The sequence below is a fragment of the Callorhinus ursinus genome, unplaced genomic scaffold (assembly GCF_003265705.2).
Source record: "Callorhinus ursinus isolate GAN/ISIS: 27379988/994484 unplaced genomic scaffold, GSC_fseal_2.0 scaffold25, whole genome shotgun sequence".
In the NCBI taxonomy this organism is placed as follows: Eukaryota; Metazoa; Chordata; class Mammalia; order Carnivora; family Otariidae; genus Callorhinus; species Callorhinus ursinus.
This window is the reverse complement of record NW_027397087.1, coordinates 10,922,277-10,941,958: the sequence shown is the minus strand read 5'-3', so window position 1 is coordinate 10,941,958 and position 19,682 is coordinate 10,922,277. Positions and strand designations below refer to the sequence as shown.

The 19,682-nt window shown below is 39.2% G+C and overlaps 1 protein-coding gene across 7 annotated transcripts in view; it reads right to left on the bottom strand.

Annotated features, from left to right (window-relative positions):
• Positions 1 to 19,682, bottom strand: part of GOLM2 (golgi membrane protein 2) — a 126,477-nt gene that overhangs the window by 99,715 nt on the left and 7,080 nt on the right. The gene's annotated exons all lie outside the window — the stretch shown is intronic.

Sequence of the window (19,682 nt, the reverse complement as noted above, 5' to 3'; positions counted from 1 at the left end):
GTTCCCAATTTTTCATGCTATTAGGCCCTAGTCACACCTTCCACTTCCAGATCCCCTCCAAGCCACCTCTTACCAAGACTACCCACCACTGATGTCAAATCCCCTTTTAGGTCTTAAGCATGCATTTAATTTCTTCCTATGTTAATTCATTTCAGCATATATTTATTGAGTAGCTATTTCATGCAAGCCATTGTTCTAAGCACTGTGGATACAGCAAATCACAACAACAGACAAAAATCCCTGCTCTTGCTAGAAGATTACAATATTTAATATGTAATATTTATTACAATAAGAAGTCATACGATAGCATAGAAACTGGTAAGTGCTGTGGAGAAAATACATTAGAGATGGAAAAGAGGGGAAGGCCTAAACAAAAAGGTGTCATTTAAACAAAAACTTTTAAGAATGAGAGTACCATGAAGCCACCTGGGGAAAGGGGGTCCTGGGCAGAGGGTACAGCCAGTGTAAAAGCACCATCACAAGAGAATGACTGATACTTCAAGGAACTGATCAAAACAGCCAGTGTGGTGTGAATGAAGTGAGCAACAAAAAGGGTAGTAAGAGATGAGGTCAGAGAACTGTGAGGGAAGCAGATGGTCTAGGGCCTGTGGACCACTGGAAAGACTTGGACTTTTTATGCAATTGAGATGGAAGCCACTGGAGCGTCTTAGGCAAATAAGGAATATAACCTAGTTGGCATTTTAACAGTGCTGTGTTGAAAACAGATTAAAGCAGGAGCAAGGACAGAAGAAAGGAATCTAGCTAAGCTATCACCAATAATTTAGGCAAGAGATGGTGATAATTTAGACCAGAATGGCAGTAAAGGAGGTAGAGAGAAGTGTCTGGATCCTCAGTTTATTGGGGAGCTAAGCCAACAAGATCTGCTGATAAATTGGATGTGTGGCTGAGAAAGAAAGTGTCAAGCATTCCAGAGTTTCTGGCCTGAGAAACTGACAGGAAGGAGTTGCCATTAACTGAGCTAGGAAAGACTGTGAATAGAAGTTTTGGGGTAGGGGAAAGATCAGGGGTTTGGTTTTGGACTGATTAAGTTCCAAAACCATATTTGCCATCCAAGAGGAGACGATGAGTAGAGAATTAAATATCAAGGCTGGAATTTAATAGAACAGTCTGGGTTAGAGATATAAATTTGGAAATCATCAGTGTATAGATGGTATTTAAAGACGTGGCAGGGTGAGCTCTCTAAGGGACTGTGTGTAGATAAAGAAGAGGTTCAAGGACTAAGCCTTGGAGTATTCTATTTGAGGAGGAACCAGAAAAACAGAATGAGAAGGAATGACTAGCTGGAAAGAAAGCAATATTTCCTGTAAGCCAAAATGAAGAACATGTTTCAAGGAAGAAGAGGAAGTAATCAACTATATCAAATGCTGCTCATAGGTGAAGTAAGATGATGACTAGGAATTGACAACTGGATTTTAGCCAATACTCAAATACTGAACCCCAGTTGGTATGGTGAGGGCAAAAGCCTGATTAGAGTGAATTTAAGGGAATGTGTTTAAGTTGTTTTCAAAATAAGCTACCAGACTTGCTTCCAACAATAATCCTTCTACCTAGCAGAAAGCCAAAACAGTTTCAGCCTCACTTTCTGTGAAAGTTATCTCAACTGATCATACTCATTACTTTCAAATAAAGAACTGATGGTAGTAGAGTCAGCCCTTAGTTTTCTGATACTAATTCCCCAGAAGTCATTGTACTAGAAAGCTCACTTTAGTTTTCAGCACCTTGAGTACTATGTCCAGATTTTCTAAAGGTTCCAATTTAATATAATTTTCTTCTATTAATGAAGGGGATTCCTTATACGTGCGATTAAACATTTAATTTCATTCCACTATATTAATTTTATATTAATTTTTTTTCTCAAATCAAGAAAAATCTTTCAGCCAGGGGCTGGGGAAGGGAAAAAGGAGAGCTTTGTTCAATGGGTACAGAGTTTCCATTTTGAAGATGAAAAGTTCTAGAGATCTGTTGCACCAACAATATGCATATTGGTGGGGCACCTGGGTGGCCAGTTGTTAAGCGTCCTCCTTTGGCTCAGGGTCCTGGGATCAAGCTCCATATCAGGCTCCCCGATTCTCCCTCTCCCACTCCCCTTACTTATGTTCCTGCTCTCACTATCTCTCTTTCTGTCAAAAAAATAAAATCTTAAAAAAAAGCATAATGCTAACATTACTGTACACTTAACAATGGTTAAGATGGTCAATTTTATGTTATGAAGTTTTTCACCAGAGTTTTTTTAAAAAATTATTTTTCAGACATGATGTCCTGGATTTTCAATTTGGAAAATATGGACACTACGCTGTTAATTCAAATCTCTACTTGAAGGCATTCCAGGCACTGTTAACAACATTTGAGAAGTAAATGTTTTTTGTTTTGGGGGAGATGTACCATTTAAAGAAGTAAAACTTGTTAAGAAACTTTTCCCACTAAGCTTTAAAATAGTTTCCTCCTTTCTTCCAGTTAAGGTAAAAGATACCATACGGCATTAGGTGAGCAGCTATCAGAATGGGTCATTAATAAGTAGAATGTGTATAAGCACAAAACCACCTTGCAGAATTAGGTATGGAAAGTTTACATCGATATTTTTAGTCATATGCTTTCAGGTCTTTTTAGATGGTTCTCTATTAACTGCCATTTCATTCCTTGATTTCAGTTGTTCTTTGTATCTTTATTAAACCTCCCTCATGTGATCAATACTGAACAAAGTGTTGCACATAAGGAAAGACTGTGATTATGGAGAACCCAATAACATAGTGCTTAAAAGAATGGCTCTAAGGTCAAGCTGCCTGGGTCTGAATTCTGAATTTATAACTTATTATTTCCTTGGCTTATTAACTTCTCTGTGCTTCTGTTTCCTCATCTATAACATGAGAATATTATCTGCCTCACAGGACTGAAATAAACAAATAGTGTTTACAACACTGCCTGGCACATAATAACTATTTAATAAATGTTAGCTAGTAGAATATCTTCTTTGCTGTTCCCAGTACCTAGCATGGTGGTCCCTCAAATTTAGCCTTTTTGGCCAAAAAACTGGAAATTTCAAAGAATTTCCTAGCATATTACTTTATTCCTAATTCCTTTTTTGTTGGCTCGGAGCTATTTACTCTATAAATAAGTACATTTTGGATTATTTTCTCCTAAATGCTTCCATTGAAGCTTCAACTTTTTTCCCAACTCACAGTTAATGATCTTGCTGTTAATGACCCCCTTCAAGAGTGCCACCTGTACACTGTGAACTTTCTCTAAGTCATTCATTAAAAATGTTAAACATTACAAGTCCCAAAACTAATCTCTTGTTTCCCACTGTTTATTATAATTCTCCAGCTGAGAAAGTAACCATGGTATATTAAAAAAAACTATGGCATCAGGAATCAGAAGACCTAACGTTTTAGAACCAACATCAGGTACTAGAGACCAGAGGCAAATAACATTTAAAAGCTTTAGTTTTCCGGGGGGCCTGGGTGATCCAGTGGTTAAGCGTCTGCCTTCAGCTCAGGTCATGATCCCAGGGTCCTGGGATTACTTCTCCCTCTCCCTCTGCCTGCCACTCCCCCTGCTTGTGCTCTCTCTCTGTCAAATAAATAAAATCTTAAAAAAGAAAAAAAAAGAGTTGGACACTTAACCAACTGGGCCACCCAAGCACCCCTAAAATAATAAATTTTATGTTAAGTATATGTTACCACCACAACAAAAAAATAATGATAATAAAGAGTGTGACCCTAAATAGCTTTATCTCCAGCCACAAATTCCCTTCCTTCTCACCACCTTACATGCCACTCTCCTATTAAACTGCCTGACCCGTACAACAGACTTTCAATCTTTCCCGGCTTCATTTATGTATATTTGGCCTTACCCTTTTCTAAGTTTGGTGAATTACTCTTCATCCATTAGGATTCATCTTCAGTGAATCCTTTCTTTCTTGACTTCCTGGAGCAGTTAATCAATTATTCCTTTGTACTCTCAAATCCCTTTGTAAATAGTTCTACTGTAGCATTTAATCATGCATTATGGATTATTTCTCAATGTGTATTTCTTCCATTACATTAAGTTCCTTAAGGACAAGTATGAAGCTTACCATCTTTCTATGCCTAGCACCTAGCACATGGTAGATCCTCAACTTTCCCAAATAAATGATTTATGCATATGACATGCTTTGAAAAAATCAGAAAGCACTATGTCAGGAAAAGGACTTATTTCACTTTACTCTTTGTGAATTTATTTCAAGTTAGCTTCCAGTTTACAAAACAAATCCCTGAAGATATGGCAACATATAACAATTTTTTTCATTACACTCCCACTAAATTAATCTCAAGGTTTTCTTCTGTTTAGATGCTAAATTGAACCAGAAAAACATTTTTGGGTTTTTACATGAACAAAATACTAATCTAAATGTACTAGCATACATTTCAAAGAACAGATACATTCTATCTAGAAAGAAAATGAATTAATAACAAGTTAGTTTTACAACAGAATATTTTGATAATGCCTTCCAGAAAAGTAGTGTAATCTGTTACATGGATATCTATGGTAGCCCTAGCACATATTTATGCACACTTAAGAGCCAGCGCAAACTACTGAATCAATCATCAAATATCTCCTTATTTAAGTATTAAACACATAGGTTTTCTAGATTTTTATAGTCAAGAAATTCACAATATAAAGTTGGAAGACACAGGAAAAAAAGATGAAAAAAAAAAGACATGCAGTATAAACATGCAGACAGATATGGTCATTCATTCAACAATTATTTATAACTGAGAATAAGCCAGATACTCTAAACAAAGCAGATGAAGAGAAATGGACCCTGCCGTCAAGAATCTTAAACACTTATTAAGTAATGTTATACCAGGAACTGTGCAAATACAAAGATGAATAGAACATACAGCCATGCCTGGCTTACAATCTAGATATGGAGAGACAATTATAAGTAAATAAATACGGCAATTAACACTGACAACTCCTTCTCAAACTCTTTTCCCTTGGCCTCCATGACACCACAGAATCTGGGGCTTTTTCTTCCTTTCTGTCTACTCTTTCTCAATCATTTAAACCTGCTCCTCCTCTACTAAACCCTTATCTGCTGCAAAGCTCTATACTACATATGCATGTCCCTCTACCACCTATCATTCCTATGACTTCAACAACCATAACAGATTTAAATCTGTCCCTAGCCCATCCTTTCTGCTGAGTTCCAGAAGTGTATTTCCAATACCTACTTGATATTTCATAGATTCCTCAAACTCAACCTACCTAAATTTGTACTTTTCTCAAACTAACTTCTAATCTAAGGTTCCTACCTCAGGTCACAGCACCACCATCAGCTGGGCTGCACAAACCAATATCAAGGGATTCATCTTTGAATCCCCATCACACATCAAATGTATTATAAAATCTTAATTCTATTTCTATGTCTATGCCTTAATGACCCAGTATTTCTCCATTAAGTTGTTACTGGCATTTGAAGCAGGACAGTTCCTCCTTGTTGGGATTCTCTCCTGCAATACAGAACATCTACCATTCCTAACTTCATGTCTAAATGCCATTAATGCTCCCCTGTCATTAGTACTAACAAAAATGCTCCCTGAGGCTAGTATTGACCAGGTTAAGAATTGCATTATGCTTAGTTGAAGACTCCATTATCTCTTACCTGTACTACTAAAAAAATTTTAAATAAAAACCTTATAATTATTTTCCTTACATCTATTTTTTTCTTCCCTCCAATCAATTCTCTAGTCTGCAGCCACAATAAATGTTTTAAGCTTAATCTGATCAAGTAATTCCTCTACTCAAAACCCTCAATGTTTCTGGTCTTAGGAGAAAGCATTTAGTCTTTCGCCATTAAATATAATGTTAGCTGTGGGGCTTTGATAGATATCCCTTATGAATTTGAGGAAGTTTCCTTCCTTCCTATTTTGCTTAGACTTTCTATCATAAATGGATATTAAATTTTGTCAAATGCATTTTCTCCAAGGATATCCAATCTCACCAATTCTATCTAATATTGTATTGGAGGTCTTAGCCATTGCAATAAGGCAAGGAAAAATAAAATAAAAATCATGCAACTGGAAATGGGGGAGGGGCGCCTGGGTGGCTCAGCTGGTTAAGCATCCATCTCTTGATTTCAGCTCAGGTCATGATCTCAGGATTGTGAGATCAAGCACTGAGTCAGGCTCCAAATGTGGAGTCTGCTTAAGAATCTCTCTCTCAGTGTTCTGCTGAGCGAAATAAGTCAATCAGAGAAAGACATGTATCATATGACCTCACTGATATGAGGAATTATCAATCTCAGGAAACAAACTGAGGGTTGCTGGAGTGGTGGAGGGGTGGGAGGGATGGGGCAGCTGGATGATAGACATTGGGGAGGGTATGCGCTATGGTGAGCGCTGAATTGTGCAAGACTGTTGAATCACAGATCTGTACCTCTGAAACAAATAATACATTATATGTTAAAAAAAAAAAAGATAGCAGGAGGGAAGAATGAAGGGGGGAAATCTGAGGGGGAGACGAACCATGAGAGACGATGGACTCTGAAAAACAAACTGAGGGTTCTAGAGGGGAAGGGGGTGGGAGGATGGGTTAGCCTGGTGATGGGTATTAAAGAGGGTACATTCTGCATGGAGCACTGGGTGTTATACACAAATAATGAATCATGGAACAGTACATCAAAAACTAATGACGTAATGTGTGGTAATTAACATAACAATAATAAAAAATAAAATAAAAAAAGAATCTCTCTTGGAGCGCCTGGGTGGCTCAGTCAGTTGGGCGGCTGCCTTCAGCTCAGGTCATGATCCCAGGGTCCTGGGATCAAGCCCCATGTTGGGCTCCCTGCTCAGCGAGAGCCTGTTTCTTGCTCTCCTCCCTGCTTGTGTTCTCTCTCACTATCTCTGTCACTATCTGCCTCTCTCTCTCTCAAATAAATAAATAAAATCTTAAAAAAAAAAAGATTCAATCCCTCTCCCTGTCCCTCCCCTTCCCCCTTTCTAAAAAAAAAAAAAAAAAAAGGAACGGGGGAAAAGGTTGTCTTTATTTGCAGATGACATGATAATACACATAAAGAATTCTAAGCAGTCTACCAAAAAAAGCTACTTTTATTTGCAGATGACATGATAATACACATAAAGAATTCTAAGCAGTCTACCAAAAAAAAGCTACTATTAATGAGTATTGTGGCTTTTTTTGTAGGTTCCTTAGAATTCCTTAGATTCCATTAATACTAGAACTAATGAGTTCTAGTGCAGGGAAATAATCAATACACAAAAATTAATAACATTTCTATGCAAAGAACAAGTAGAAAACTGAATAAGAGATATAATTCCATTTTTGATAGCATCAAGTACATAAAATACTTAGAAATAAATGTAGTAAAATATGTGGGAGTGCTAAATACTGAAAATTATAAAATGTTGCTGCAAGAATTTAAAGAAGGCTAAAAAATAGAGAAAATAAAGAAACACCACATACATGGATTGAAATATTCAATATTGCTAAGATTCAATTCACTCCAAATTGATTTCTAAATTTACTATAGGTTGAATGTGTCCCCAGAAAGATATGTTGAAGTCCTAACTCCCCAGTAGCTGTGAATGATCCTTAGAAACAGAATCGTTGCAGATGTACTCAAGTTAAAATGGAGTCATACTGGATTAGGGTAGAGTTTAATCCAATATGACCAGTATCTTTATAAGAAGAGAAAACAATCAAGATAGATTTATACATCTGTGTAACCACCACTACGATCAAGATAGAGAACATTTTTACCACCCTTTAAAGTTTCCTTTCGTGCCTTTGTCATCCCTTCCTCTACCTCTGGCCTCAGGTGACAATGGTTCTGTTTTCTATTACTATAGTTTCCTTTTCTAGAAAACTATATGAACGGAATCCTAACTATGTACTGTTTTATGTTGGGCTTCTTTCACTCAGCACAATGGTTTTGTGATTCATCTATGTTGTTGAGCGTATCAGTAATTCATTCTACTGTTGTGTAATATTCTACTATACAAATTTACCACATTTTGTTTATCCATTTGCCTGCGGATAGACATTTGGGTTTTTCCAGTTTGGGGCTTTCGTGAATACAGCTACTATGGATGTTTGTGTATAAATTTTTTGTTGTGGTTTTATGTTTTTATTTCTCTTGGGTAAAAACCTAGGAGTGGAATGGCTGGGTCATATGGTAGTATATATTTAACTTTATAAGAAACTGCTAAGCAGTCTTCCAAAATGGTTATACCATTTTATACTCCCACCAGCACCACATGAGAACTGTAGTTGCTCTACATCCACACTAACACTTAGTATTGTAAGCCTTTTTAACGATAGTAATTTTAATGGGTCTGTAGTAGTGCCCCACTGTGGTTTTAATTTGCATTTTCTTTTTTTTTTAAAGATTTTATTTATTTGACAGAGAGATAGAAAGTACAGGTAGGCAGAGCGGCAGGCAGAGGGAAAGGGAGAAGCAAGCTCCCGTGGAGCAGGGAGCCCTACGTGGGGCTCAATCCCAGGACCCTGGGATCATGACTTGAGCCGAAGGCAGCCGCTTAACCCAGGTGCCCCTAATTTGCATTTTCTTAATGACTAATGATACTGAGCATCTTTTCATGTACTTATTTGCCATTCATCAGTCTTCTTTGATGAAATGTCTTTTCAAATCTTTTGCTCATTTTGAAAAATTAGATTGTCTTATTTATTTATTTTCATTGAAATATAGTTGACACACAATGTTACATTAGTTCCAGGTGTACAACATAATGATGGGACAACGCTATACATTATGCTGTGCTCATCACAGGTAGAGCTACCATCTGTCACCAAACAATGCTATTGCACTACTATTGACTCTATTCCCTATGCTGTACTTTTACCCCTGTGACTTATTCGTTCCGTAACTGGAAGCCTGTACCTCCTAATCCTCTTTACCCATTCTCCCCACGGGTTATCTTCTTCTTATTGAGCTTCAGGAAGCTTTTATATATTCTGATACAATTTTCTGTCAGTTAAATGTACTGTGAATGTTTCTTCCAATCTGTGTCTTGCTTTTTCTTTTAAAAAGTAGTGTTTGAGTTTTTAACTTTGAAAGTCCAATTTATCAATATTTTTCTTTATGGTTCATTCTTTTTGTGTCCTCAAAAATCCATTCCTATCCAAAGTTGCAAATATCTTCTCTTGTATTATCTTCCAGAAGATTCAGTTTCACCTTTTACATTTAGGTTTGTGATTCATTTCAAGTTAATTTTTTGTTTTTTGTTTTTAAGATTTGATGTATTTATTTAACAGAAAGAGAGTGAGAGAGCACAAGCAGGGGGAGCAGCAGAGGGAAAGGAAGAGGGAGAAGCAGACCCCCTCACTGAGCAGGGAGCCCGATGTGGGGCTCAATCGCAGGACCCTGGGATGATGACCTGAGTGGAAGGCAGACACTTAACTGACTAAACCACCCAGGTGCCCCAAATTAATTTTGTATATGCTGTAAGGTGGCAGTTATTGTTCCTTTTTCCCCCATAAAAATATCTAATTGTGGGCGCCTGGGTACATCAGTGGTTAAGCGTCTGCCTTCGGCTCAGGTCGTTATCCCAGGGACCTGGGATTGAGTCCAGCATCGGGCTCCCTGCTTAGCAGGAAGCCTGCTTCTCCCTCTTCCACTCCCCCTGCTTGTGTTCCCTCTCTCACTGTGTCTCTCTCTGTCAAATAAGTAAATAAAATCTTTAAAAAAAACTAAAAAAATTTTTAAAAATCTAATTGTTTCAGTATCTTTTGTTGAAAACTTTTTTTTCTTTCTTTTCCCCTTTCCAACTTTGTCCTTTTTTTTTTTTTTTGTAAATTGCTTTGGCTATTCTAGGTTATTTGCATTTTCAGATCCATTTTATTCTATTTTTTTTTAAGTTTTTATTTATTTTTGATAGAGAATGTATACAAGCGGGGGGGTGGCAAGCAGAGGGAGAGGGAGAAGCAGGCTTCCTGCCAAGCAGGGAGCCCCATGCGGGGCTCGATCCCAGGACCCTGGGATCATGACCCGAACTGAAGGCAAACGCTTAACCATCTGAGCCACCCAGGGGCCCCTTCAGATGCATTTTAGAATCAGCTTGTCAGTTTCAATAACAACAAAAAAGTCTGCTGGAGTTTCTATTGAATCTTGTATTAGTTTTTTCGAAGGGCTGTTGTAACAAAGTGCCACAAACTCAGTAGCGCTTAAACTTAAATGAAATTTACTCTCTCACGATTCTAGAGGCTAGAAGTCCAAAATTAAGAGGGCCATGCTCTCCCTTTGAAGGCTCTAGGGCAAAGATCCTTCCTTGCCTCTTTCTTAGCTTCTAGTGGTTGCTAGCAATCCTTGTCATTCTCTACCTTGTAGATGCATCACTCCAGTCAAGGCCTCCATTGTGTCATGCTCTTCTTTCCTTCTTTCTTTGTGTAACCATGTCCAAAGGTCCTCTCATAAGGATACAAGACAGTGGATCAAGGTCCACGCTAATCCAATAACCCATAACACTTTGTATCAGCACTAAGGACTATCAAGAACCCATTGGAAAAAATTTAAAATATGGTCCTTCCTTAATTTTTTGTTGAGAAGACAACGTTAACATATAAGAAGCTACTAGTGAAAAATGAAAAAAAATAAATTAGTGTGGTTCAAATAGTAAGTGTAAATAAAATATAAGGAAGGAAAAGCACACTCTGGGGGCGCCTGGGTGGCTCAGTTGGTTAAGCGACTGCCTTCGGCTCAGGTCATGATCCTGGAGTCCCGGGATCGAGTCCCACATCAGGCTCCCTGCTCAGCAGGGAGTCTGCTTCTCCCTCTGACCCTCTTCCCTCTCGTGCTCTCTATCTCTCATTCTCTCTCTCGAATAAATAAATAAAATCTTAAAAAAAAAAAAAAAAGAAAAGCATACTCTGGGGCAGAAGTCCCAGACATAGATAAAAAACTGGGTAAAAGGGGCACCTGGGTGGTTCAGTCTGTTAAATGTTTGCCTTCAGTTCAGGTCATGATCCCAGAGTCCTGGGATCAAGCCCCACATACGGCTTCCGGCTCAGCGGGGAGCCTGCTTCTCCCTCTCCCCCTGCTTGTGTTCTCTCTCTCCCTCTGTCAAATAAAGTAATAAAATCTATTTTAAAAAAAGCTGGGTAAAAGATTGATAGAATATATGCACAGAAAAGAGGTAAGAGACTAAGAGTCAAACAACAGGAACAAAAGTACAACAGGAATTAACACGACACAGAGAGGGAGGTGGGGAGACAAAAGTAAACAAAATAACATGTCTGGATCACAGTTTGAGTCAGGAGATAGTGGGAGCCAAAGGTAGTTGAAGCCACTCCATGCAAGACCTTAAAGGTTAGACATCAGAATTAAGCAGTGAATAGCTGCTCTGAAAGTAAGGTTTGAGGACGATCAAATTTGCTTAAGGGGGAGGAACTGACTGAAAGAAATAGGGACCTGGGCAAGGAGGTTAGTTAGGAAGCTACTGCTGTTTCCTTTCCAATCAATTCTCTATTCTGGAACCAGAATGATGTTCTTTAACTCAATTTGATCAAGGAACTCCTCTGTATGTTGAATCACTGAATATCAGATGCTAGGAATCAAAGATGACACCAAAATTTCTAACCTCAGTCTTAATAATGGTTGCATGGCCAAGAAAATATGAAAGCGATATAGTTTGGAGAAGAGGTATGAATTTTGTATGGTTTATGAATAAACTTGACAAGATTATGACTGAAGAGGCAGAGGCAAAGGCAGGAATTATCATGTGCAGCATATCAGAAGAACTGTAGAAGGTTGATCCTCAAATCACAGAGGAACCGGCAGGCTCCAGGGAGTCAGCTAAGAAAAGTATGGGAGGAGTCAACTAAGCCTAGCTAAAAATGGACCAGGAAATGGGGGAAGAAAAAAAGTCAACCAACCAGGGGTGGAGGGTGAAGCAGGTAGACTGGAGGTGGGACCGGATCTAGGCAGGAACTCTCTACATCCTGGAAAGAAGGCAGGATGTAGCTGTGGAATAATAGTTAATACAACACTTACTGAATCTTTCTTTCTTTCTTAATATATGGTGGGCATTATTCTGAGCATGTTAATAAGTTTATTCATTTAAACTTTACAAGAATGAGAGGTTAACTATTATTGTCCTCATTTTACAGATGAGGAAAGTGAGGCACAGAGAAGTTAAGTCATTTGCCCGAGGTCACACACATACTAAATGGCAGCACCAGGATTTGAGTCCACAGTAAAAAATATCCACTATGTGCCAAGGTTTTATACACACACACACACACACACACACACACACTAAGCATATTTGTTGTGGGGAAAAAAAAGGTAATATGCTTCCCATCCTCCTTTCTGGCACATAATCTTTTCCCTATTTAACTGATGTTATATACTGCCTCAGGGAAGACTGTGGTTGTTATAGGCAAAAGAGATTATTTATTGTTCAGCTCCAAACCTCAAAACTGACTTTTTTTTTTTGCATTTATAGTAACACAACAATTTGGGGGAGGACGATTTCTACATCCTTTTTTTGTTTTGTTTTGTTTTTTTCTTTTTTTTCTTTTTTATTGTTACGTTAATCACCATTATTACATCATTAGTTTTGGATGTAGTGTTCTATGATTCATTGTTTGTGCATAACACAAAGTGCTCCACGCAGAACGAGCCCTCTTTAATACCCATCACCAGGCTAACACATCCCCCTACACTCCTCCCCTCTAGAACCCTCAGTTTGGTTTTCAGAGTCCATCGTCTCTCATGGTTCGTCTCCCCCTCTGACTTACTCCCCTTCATTCTTCCCCTCCTGCTATCTTCTTCTCTTTTTTCTTAACATATGTTGCATTATTTGTTTCAGAAGTACAGATCTGTGATTAAAGTCTTGCACAATTCACAGCGCTCACCATAGCACATACCCTACCCAATGTCTATCACCCAGCCTCCCCATCCCTCCCACCCCCAACACTCCAGCAACACTCAGTTTGTTTCCTGAGATTAAGAATTCCTCATATCAGTGAGGTCATATGATACATGTCTTTCTCTGATTGACTTATTTCACTCAGCATAACACCCTCCAGTTCCATCCATGTCGTTGCAAATGGCAAGATCTCATTCCTTTTGATGGCTGCATAATATTCCATTGTGTATATATACCACCTCTTCTTTATCCATTCATCTGTCGATGGGCATCTTGGCTCTTTCCACAGTTTGGCTATTGTGGACATTGCTGCTATAAACATTGGGGTGCACGTACCCCTTCGGGTCCCTACATTTGTACCTTTGGGGTAAATACCCAGTAGTGCAATTGCTGGATCGTATGGTAGCTCTATTTTCAACTGTTTGAGGAACCTCCATACTGTTTTCCAGAGGGGTTGCACCAGCTTGCATTCCCACCAACAGTGTAAGAGAGTTCCCCTTTCTGTACATCCCCGACAACATCTGTCATTTCCTGACTTGTTAATTTTAGCCATTCTGACTGGTGTGAGGTGGTATCTCATTGAGGTTTTGATTTGGATTTCCCTGATGCCGAGCGATGTTGAGCACTTTTTCATGTACCTGTTGGCCATTTGGATGTCTTCTTCGGAAAAATGTCTGTTCATGTCTTCTGCCCATGTCTTGATTGGATTATTTGTTCTTTGGGTGTTGAGTTTGATAACTTCCTTATAGATTTTGATTCCTAGCCCTTTATCTGATATGTCCTTTGCAAATATTTTCTCCCATTCTGTCGGTTGTCTTTTGGTTTTGTGGACTGTTTCTTTGGCTGTGCAAAAGCTTTTTATCTTGATGAAATCCCAATAGTTCATTTTTGCCCTGGCTTCCCTTGCCTTTGGTGATGTTTCTAGGAAGAAGTTGCTGTGGGCTGAGGTCGAAGAGGTTGCTACCTGTGTTCTCCTTTAGGATTTTGATGGACTCCTGTCTCACGTTTAGGTCTTTCAACCATTTTGAGTCTATTTTTGGGTGTGGTGTAAGGAAATGGTCCAGTTTCATTCTTCTGCATGTGGCTGTCCAATTTTCCCAACACCATTTGTTGAAGAGACTGTCTTTTTTCCATTGGACATTCTTTCCTGCTTTGTCAAAGATGAGTTGACCATAGAGTTGAGGGTCCACTTCTGGGCTCTTTATTCTGTTCCATTGATCTATGTGTCTGTTTTTGTGCCAGTACCATACTGTCTTGATGATGACAGCTTTGTAATAGAGCTGGAAGTCTGGAATTGTGATGCTGCCAGCTTTGCTTTTCTTTTTCAACATTCCTCTGGCTATTCGGGGTCTCTTCTGGTTCCATACAAATTTTAAGATTATTTGTTCCATTTCTTTGAAAAAAGTGGATGGTATTTTGACGGGGATTGCACTTAATGTGTAGATTGCTCTAGGTAGCATTGACATCTTCACAATGTTAGTTCTCCCAATCCATGAGCATGGAACGTTTTTCCATTTCTTTGTGTCTTCTTCAATTTCTTTCGTGAGTATTTTATAGTTTTCTGAGTACAGATCCTTTGCCTCTTTGGTTAAATTTATTCCTAGGTATCTTATGGTTTTGGGTGCATTGTAAATGGGATCGACTCCTTGATTTGTCTCTCTTCTGTCTTGTTGTTGGTGTATAGGAATGCCACTGATTTCTGTGCATTGATTTTATAGCCTGCTACTTGACTGAATTCCTGTATGAGTTCTAGCACTTTTGGGGTAGAGTCTTTTGGGTTTTCCACATACAGTATCATATCATCTGCAAAGAGTGAGAGTTTGACTTCCTCTTTGCCGATTTGGATGCCTTTGATTTCTTTTTGTTGTCTGATTGCTGTGGCTAGGACTTCTAATACTATGTTGAATAGCAGTGGTGAGAGTGGACATCCCTGCCTTGAGAATGATATTCGCTGTAGGTTTTTCATAGATGGCTTTTATGATATTGAGGTATGTACCCTCTAACCCTATACTCTGAAGAGTTTTGATCAAGAAAGGATGCTGTACTTTGTCAAATGCTTTTTCTGCATCTATTGAGAGGATCATATGATTCTTGTTCTTTCTTTTGTTAATGTATTGTATCACGTTGATTGATTTGCAGATGTTGAACCAGCCTTGCAGCCCACGGATAAATCCCACTTGGTCGTGGTGAATGTTGTATCCTATTGGCTAGTATTTTGGTGAGAATTTTTGCATCCATGTTCATCAAGGATATTGGTCTGTAATTCTCCTTTTTGATGGGGTCTTTGTCTGGTTTGGGGTTCAAGGTAATGGTGGCCTCATAAAATGAGTTTGGAAGTTTTCCTTCCAGTTCTATTTTTTGGAACAGTTTCAGGAGAATAGGTATTAATTCTAATTTAAATGTCTGATAGAATTCCCCTGGGAAGCCATCTGGCCCTGGGCTTTTTTTCTTGGGAGATTTTTGATGATTGCTTCAATTTCCTTAGTGATTATAGGTCTGTTCAGGTTTTCTATTTCTTCCTGGTTCAATTTTGGTAGTTGATACATCTCTAGGAATGCACCCATTTCTTCCAGGTTATCTAATTTGCTGGCATAGAGTTGCTCATATGTTCTTATAATTGTTTGTATTTCTTTGGTGTTGGTTGTGATCTCTCCTCTTTCATTCATGATTTTATTGATTTGGGTCATTTCTCTTTTCTTTTTGATCAGTCTGGCCAGGGGTTTATCAATCTTGTTAATTAATTCAAAGAACCAGCTCCTAGTTTCGTTGATCTGTTCTACTGTTCTTTTGGTTTCTAGTTCATTGATTTCTTCTCTGATCTTTATTATTTCTCTTCTCCTGCTGGGTTTAGGCTTTATTTGCTGTTCTTTCTCCAGCTCCTTTAGGTGTAGGGTTAGGTTGTGTATTTGAGACCTTTCTTGTTTCTTGAGAAAGGCTTTTATTGCTATATACTTTCCTCTCAGGACTGCCTTTGCTGTATCCCAAAGATTTTGAACAGTTGTGTTTTCATTTTCATTGGTTTCCATGAATTTTTTTAATTCTTCTTTAATTTCCTGGTTGACCCATTCATTCTTTAGTAGGATGCTCTCTAGCCTCCATGTATTTGAGTTCTTTCCGACTTTCCTCTTGTGATTGAGTTCTAGTTTCAAAGCATTGTGGTCTGAAAATATGCAGGGAATGATCCCAGTCTTTTGGTACCGGTTGAGACCTGATTTGTGACCTAGGATGTGATCAATTCTGGAGAATGTTCCATGAGCACTAGAGAAGAATGTGTATTCCGTTGCTTTGGGATGGAATGCTCTGAATATGTCTGTGAAGTCCATTTGGTCCAGTGTGTCATTTAAAGTCTTTATTTCCTTGTTGATCTTTTGCTTAGATGATCTGTCCATTTCAGTCAGGGGGGTGTTAAAGTCCCCCACTATTATTGTATTGTTGTCAATGTGTTTCTTCGCTTTTGTTATTAATTGCCTTATATAATTGGCTGCTCCCATGTTTGGGGCATAGATATTTACAATTGTTAGATCTTCTTGTTGGATAGACCCTTTAAGTAGGATATAGTGTCCTTCCTCATCTCTTATTACAGTCTTTGTTTTAAAATCTAGTTTGTCTGATACAAGGATTGCCACCCCAGCTTTCTTTTGGTGTCCATTAGCATGGTAAATGGTTTTCCACCCCCTCACTTTCAACCTGGGGGTGTCTTTGGGTCTAAAATGAGTCTCTTGCAGACAGCATATCGATGGGTCTTGTTTTTTAATCCAATCTCATAGCCTGTGTCTTTTGATTGAGGCATTTAGCCCATTTACATTCAGGGTAACTATTGAAAGGTATGAATTTAGTGCCATTGTATTGCCTGTAAGGGGACTGTTACTGTATATTGTCTGTGTTCCTTTCTGATCTATGCTGCTTTTAGGCTCTCTCTTTGCTTAGAGGACCCCTTTCAATATTTCTTGGAGGGCTGGTTTCGTGTTTGCCAATTCCTTTAGTTTTTGTTTGTTCTGGAAGCTTTTTATTTCTCCTTCTATTTTCAATGACAGCCTAGCTGGATATAGTATTCTTGGCTGCATATTTTTCTCGTTTAGTGCTCTGAAGATATCTTGCCAGTCCTTTCTGGCCTGCCAGGTCTCTGTGGATAGGTCTGTTGCCAATCTAATATTTTTATCATTGTAGGTTACATATCTCTTCTCCCGAGCTGCTTTCAGGATTTTCTCTTTGTCTCTGAGACTCGTAAGTTTTACTATTAGATGTCGGGGTGTTGACCTATTATTACTGATTTTGAGAGGGGTTCTCTGTGCCTCCTGAATTTTGATGCCTGTTTCCTTCCTCACATTAGGGCAGTTCTCTGCTATTATTTGCTCCAATATACCTTCTGCCCCTCTCTCTCTTTCTTCTTCTTCTGGGATCCCAATTATTCTAATGTTTTTTCATCTTATTGTATCACTTATCTATCGAATTATGCCCTCGTGATCCTGTAGTTGTTTATCTCTCTTTTTCTCAGCTTCTTTATTTTCCATCATTTGGTCTTCTATATCACTGATTCTCTCTTCTGCCTCATTTATCCTAGCAGTTAGTGCCCCCATTTTTGATTGAACCTCATTAATAGCCTTTTTGATTTCGACTTGGTTAGATTTTAGTTCTTTTGTTTCTCCAGAAAGGGTTTCTCTAATAACTTTACGCTTTTTTCAAGCCCAGCTAGTATCTTTAAAGTCATGATTCTGAACTCTAGGTCCGACATCGTACTAATGTCTGTATTGAGTAGGTCCTGGCTGACGGTACTACCTCTTGTTCTTTTTGCTGAGGTGATTTTTTTCGTCTTGTCATTTTGTCCAGAGGAGAATAGATGAATGAGAGAACAAAATGCTAACAGGTTTACAACGTCCCCAGCAAATATACTGTATACAAATCAGAAAAGACCTGAAACCAGGGGAAAAGAAAGGGAAAGAAAGAAAAAAGAAAGAGAAAAAAAAAAGATAAAAACAAAAACAGAACAATACAAAAAAAGCAGAATATGATCAAATATGATCCGGCTAGTGCAAAGATCAGTGCCACACACTAGATTTTGGGCGTATTTTGGTCTGTTAGAAAAAAGTGCCTCCTAAAATTTTAAAGGAAGAAAGACATATATGTACAAAATAAGGGTTGATACAATGAAGGGATGGAAGATGACTGTAAAGATGAAAATTATAAAAGATTTTATAAAAGGAATTGATAAGTTGTTTGAAAAAAGAAAGAAGAAGATTTAAGAAAAAAAAAAGAAAAAAGGGAGAGAATGTGATCAGGCAGGAGACTAGAACAAAGCCATACACTAGTGATTTAGGGTATATTTTGATCTGTTAGAAGAAACTGTATCTCAAAATTTTAAAGAGAGAACAACTTATATATATATATGCCAAAAATAAGGGTAACTACTATGAAGGGATAAAATATGTCTCTAAAAATGAAAAATAAAAAATGTTTTTTTTTTAAAAAGGGATTGATAAGATGTTGGTTGAAAAAGGGAAAAAGAAAAAAAAACAGTTAACAAAAATTAACTTTGATGAACTGATGAATCATGGTAAAAAAAAAAAAAAAGCCATGAATTCTATGTGCAGTATTCCCCTAGCGCTGGAGTTCTCCCGTTCTCCTTGATCCGTAAACTTGGTCTTGGCTTGCTGGCTGTTCTTGCTGATCTTCTCGGGGAGGGGCCTGTTGCTGTGGTTTCCAAATGTCTTTGCTGGAGGCTGAATTGCCCCGCCCTTGTCATTCGGGGCTAAGCAAGCTGCTCGGGTTTGCTCTCGGGAGCTTTTGTTCCCTGCAAGCTCTCGGTACAGCTTTGGAGGACCAGGGCGAAAATGGTGGCCTCCCAATCTCCGCCCGGAGGAGCTGAGAACTCGGGGCCCCGCTCCTCAGTGCGCCCCCAGAGAAAAGCAGTCACTCCCGTCTCCCTGGTCTCCGGCCGCACTCCGTGCTCACCTGGCCTGTGACCGAGCGTTGCTATCTCTGGTACCCGACCCCCTGTGAAGTCTCCAAACCCAGCAGATCCCTGCGGTGCGCTCCCACGCCACTCCTCCCCAGGGAGAAAGGGGAGTCTCCCCAGCTCTGCCGCTTGTTGGGTCCCTGCTGGAGGAGCAGTGGCCCGACTGGGCCGCGGATCACAGTTTATGGCAACCCGGAGCTGAGAGCCCGCGCCTCGGCTCCGTCTCTGCAGCCGGCTTCCCCGCTCCGATACCTGGGAGCTCTGGCGCACTCAGGCACCCCCGGTCTTTCTGTGACCCCAAGGGTCCTAAGACCACACTGTCCCGGGAGGATTCCACCCCCCGCTTAGCCACTGCAGCGACGTCCCTCAGCAGAGCCAACTTCTTAAAGTTCCGATTTTGTGCTCCGCGGCTCTATCACTTGCCAGAAGTGGCTGGCGGAGGCCCCCTCCCCTGCCGTCTATCCTCCCAAATATCGCCTCGGATTCACTTCTCCGCACGTCCTACCTTCCAGTAAGTGGTTGCTTTTCTCTTCAGAGAGTTGTTGCTACTCTCCTCTTCGATTTCCTGTTGAGTTCGTAGGTGTTCAGAATGGTTTGATCCCTATTCAGCTGAATTCCTGAGATCAAACGAAATCTAGGTCTCCTACTCCTCCGCCATCCTGCTCTGCCCCCCCATTTCTACATTCTAACAGCTCCTTTTAATTATCAAGAAATTGAATTGGCTCATGTGGACCACACAGCTTTAATATAAGATACACATAGGAAGAATTCAAGGTCAGATAAAAGAAATGCCCTACACACAGGAAACAGAAGGAAAGTCC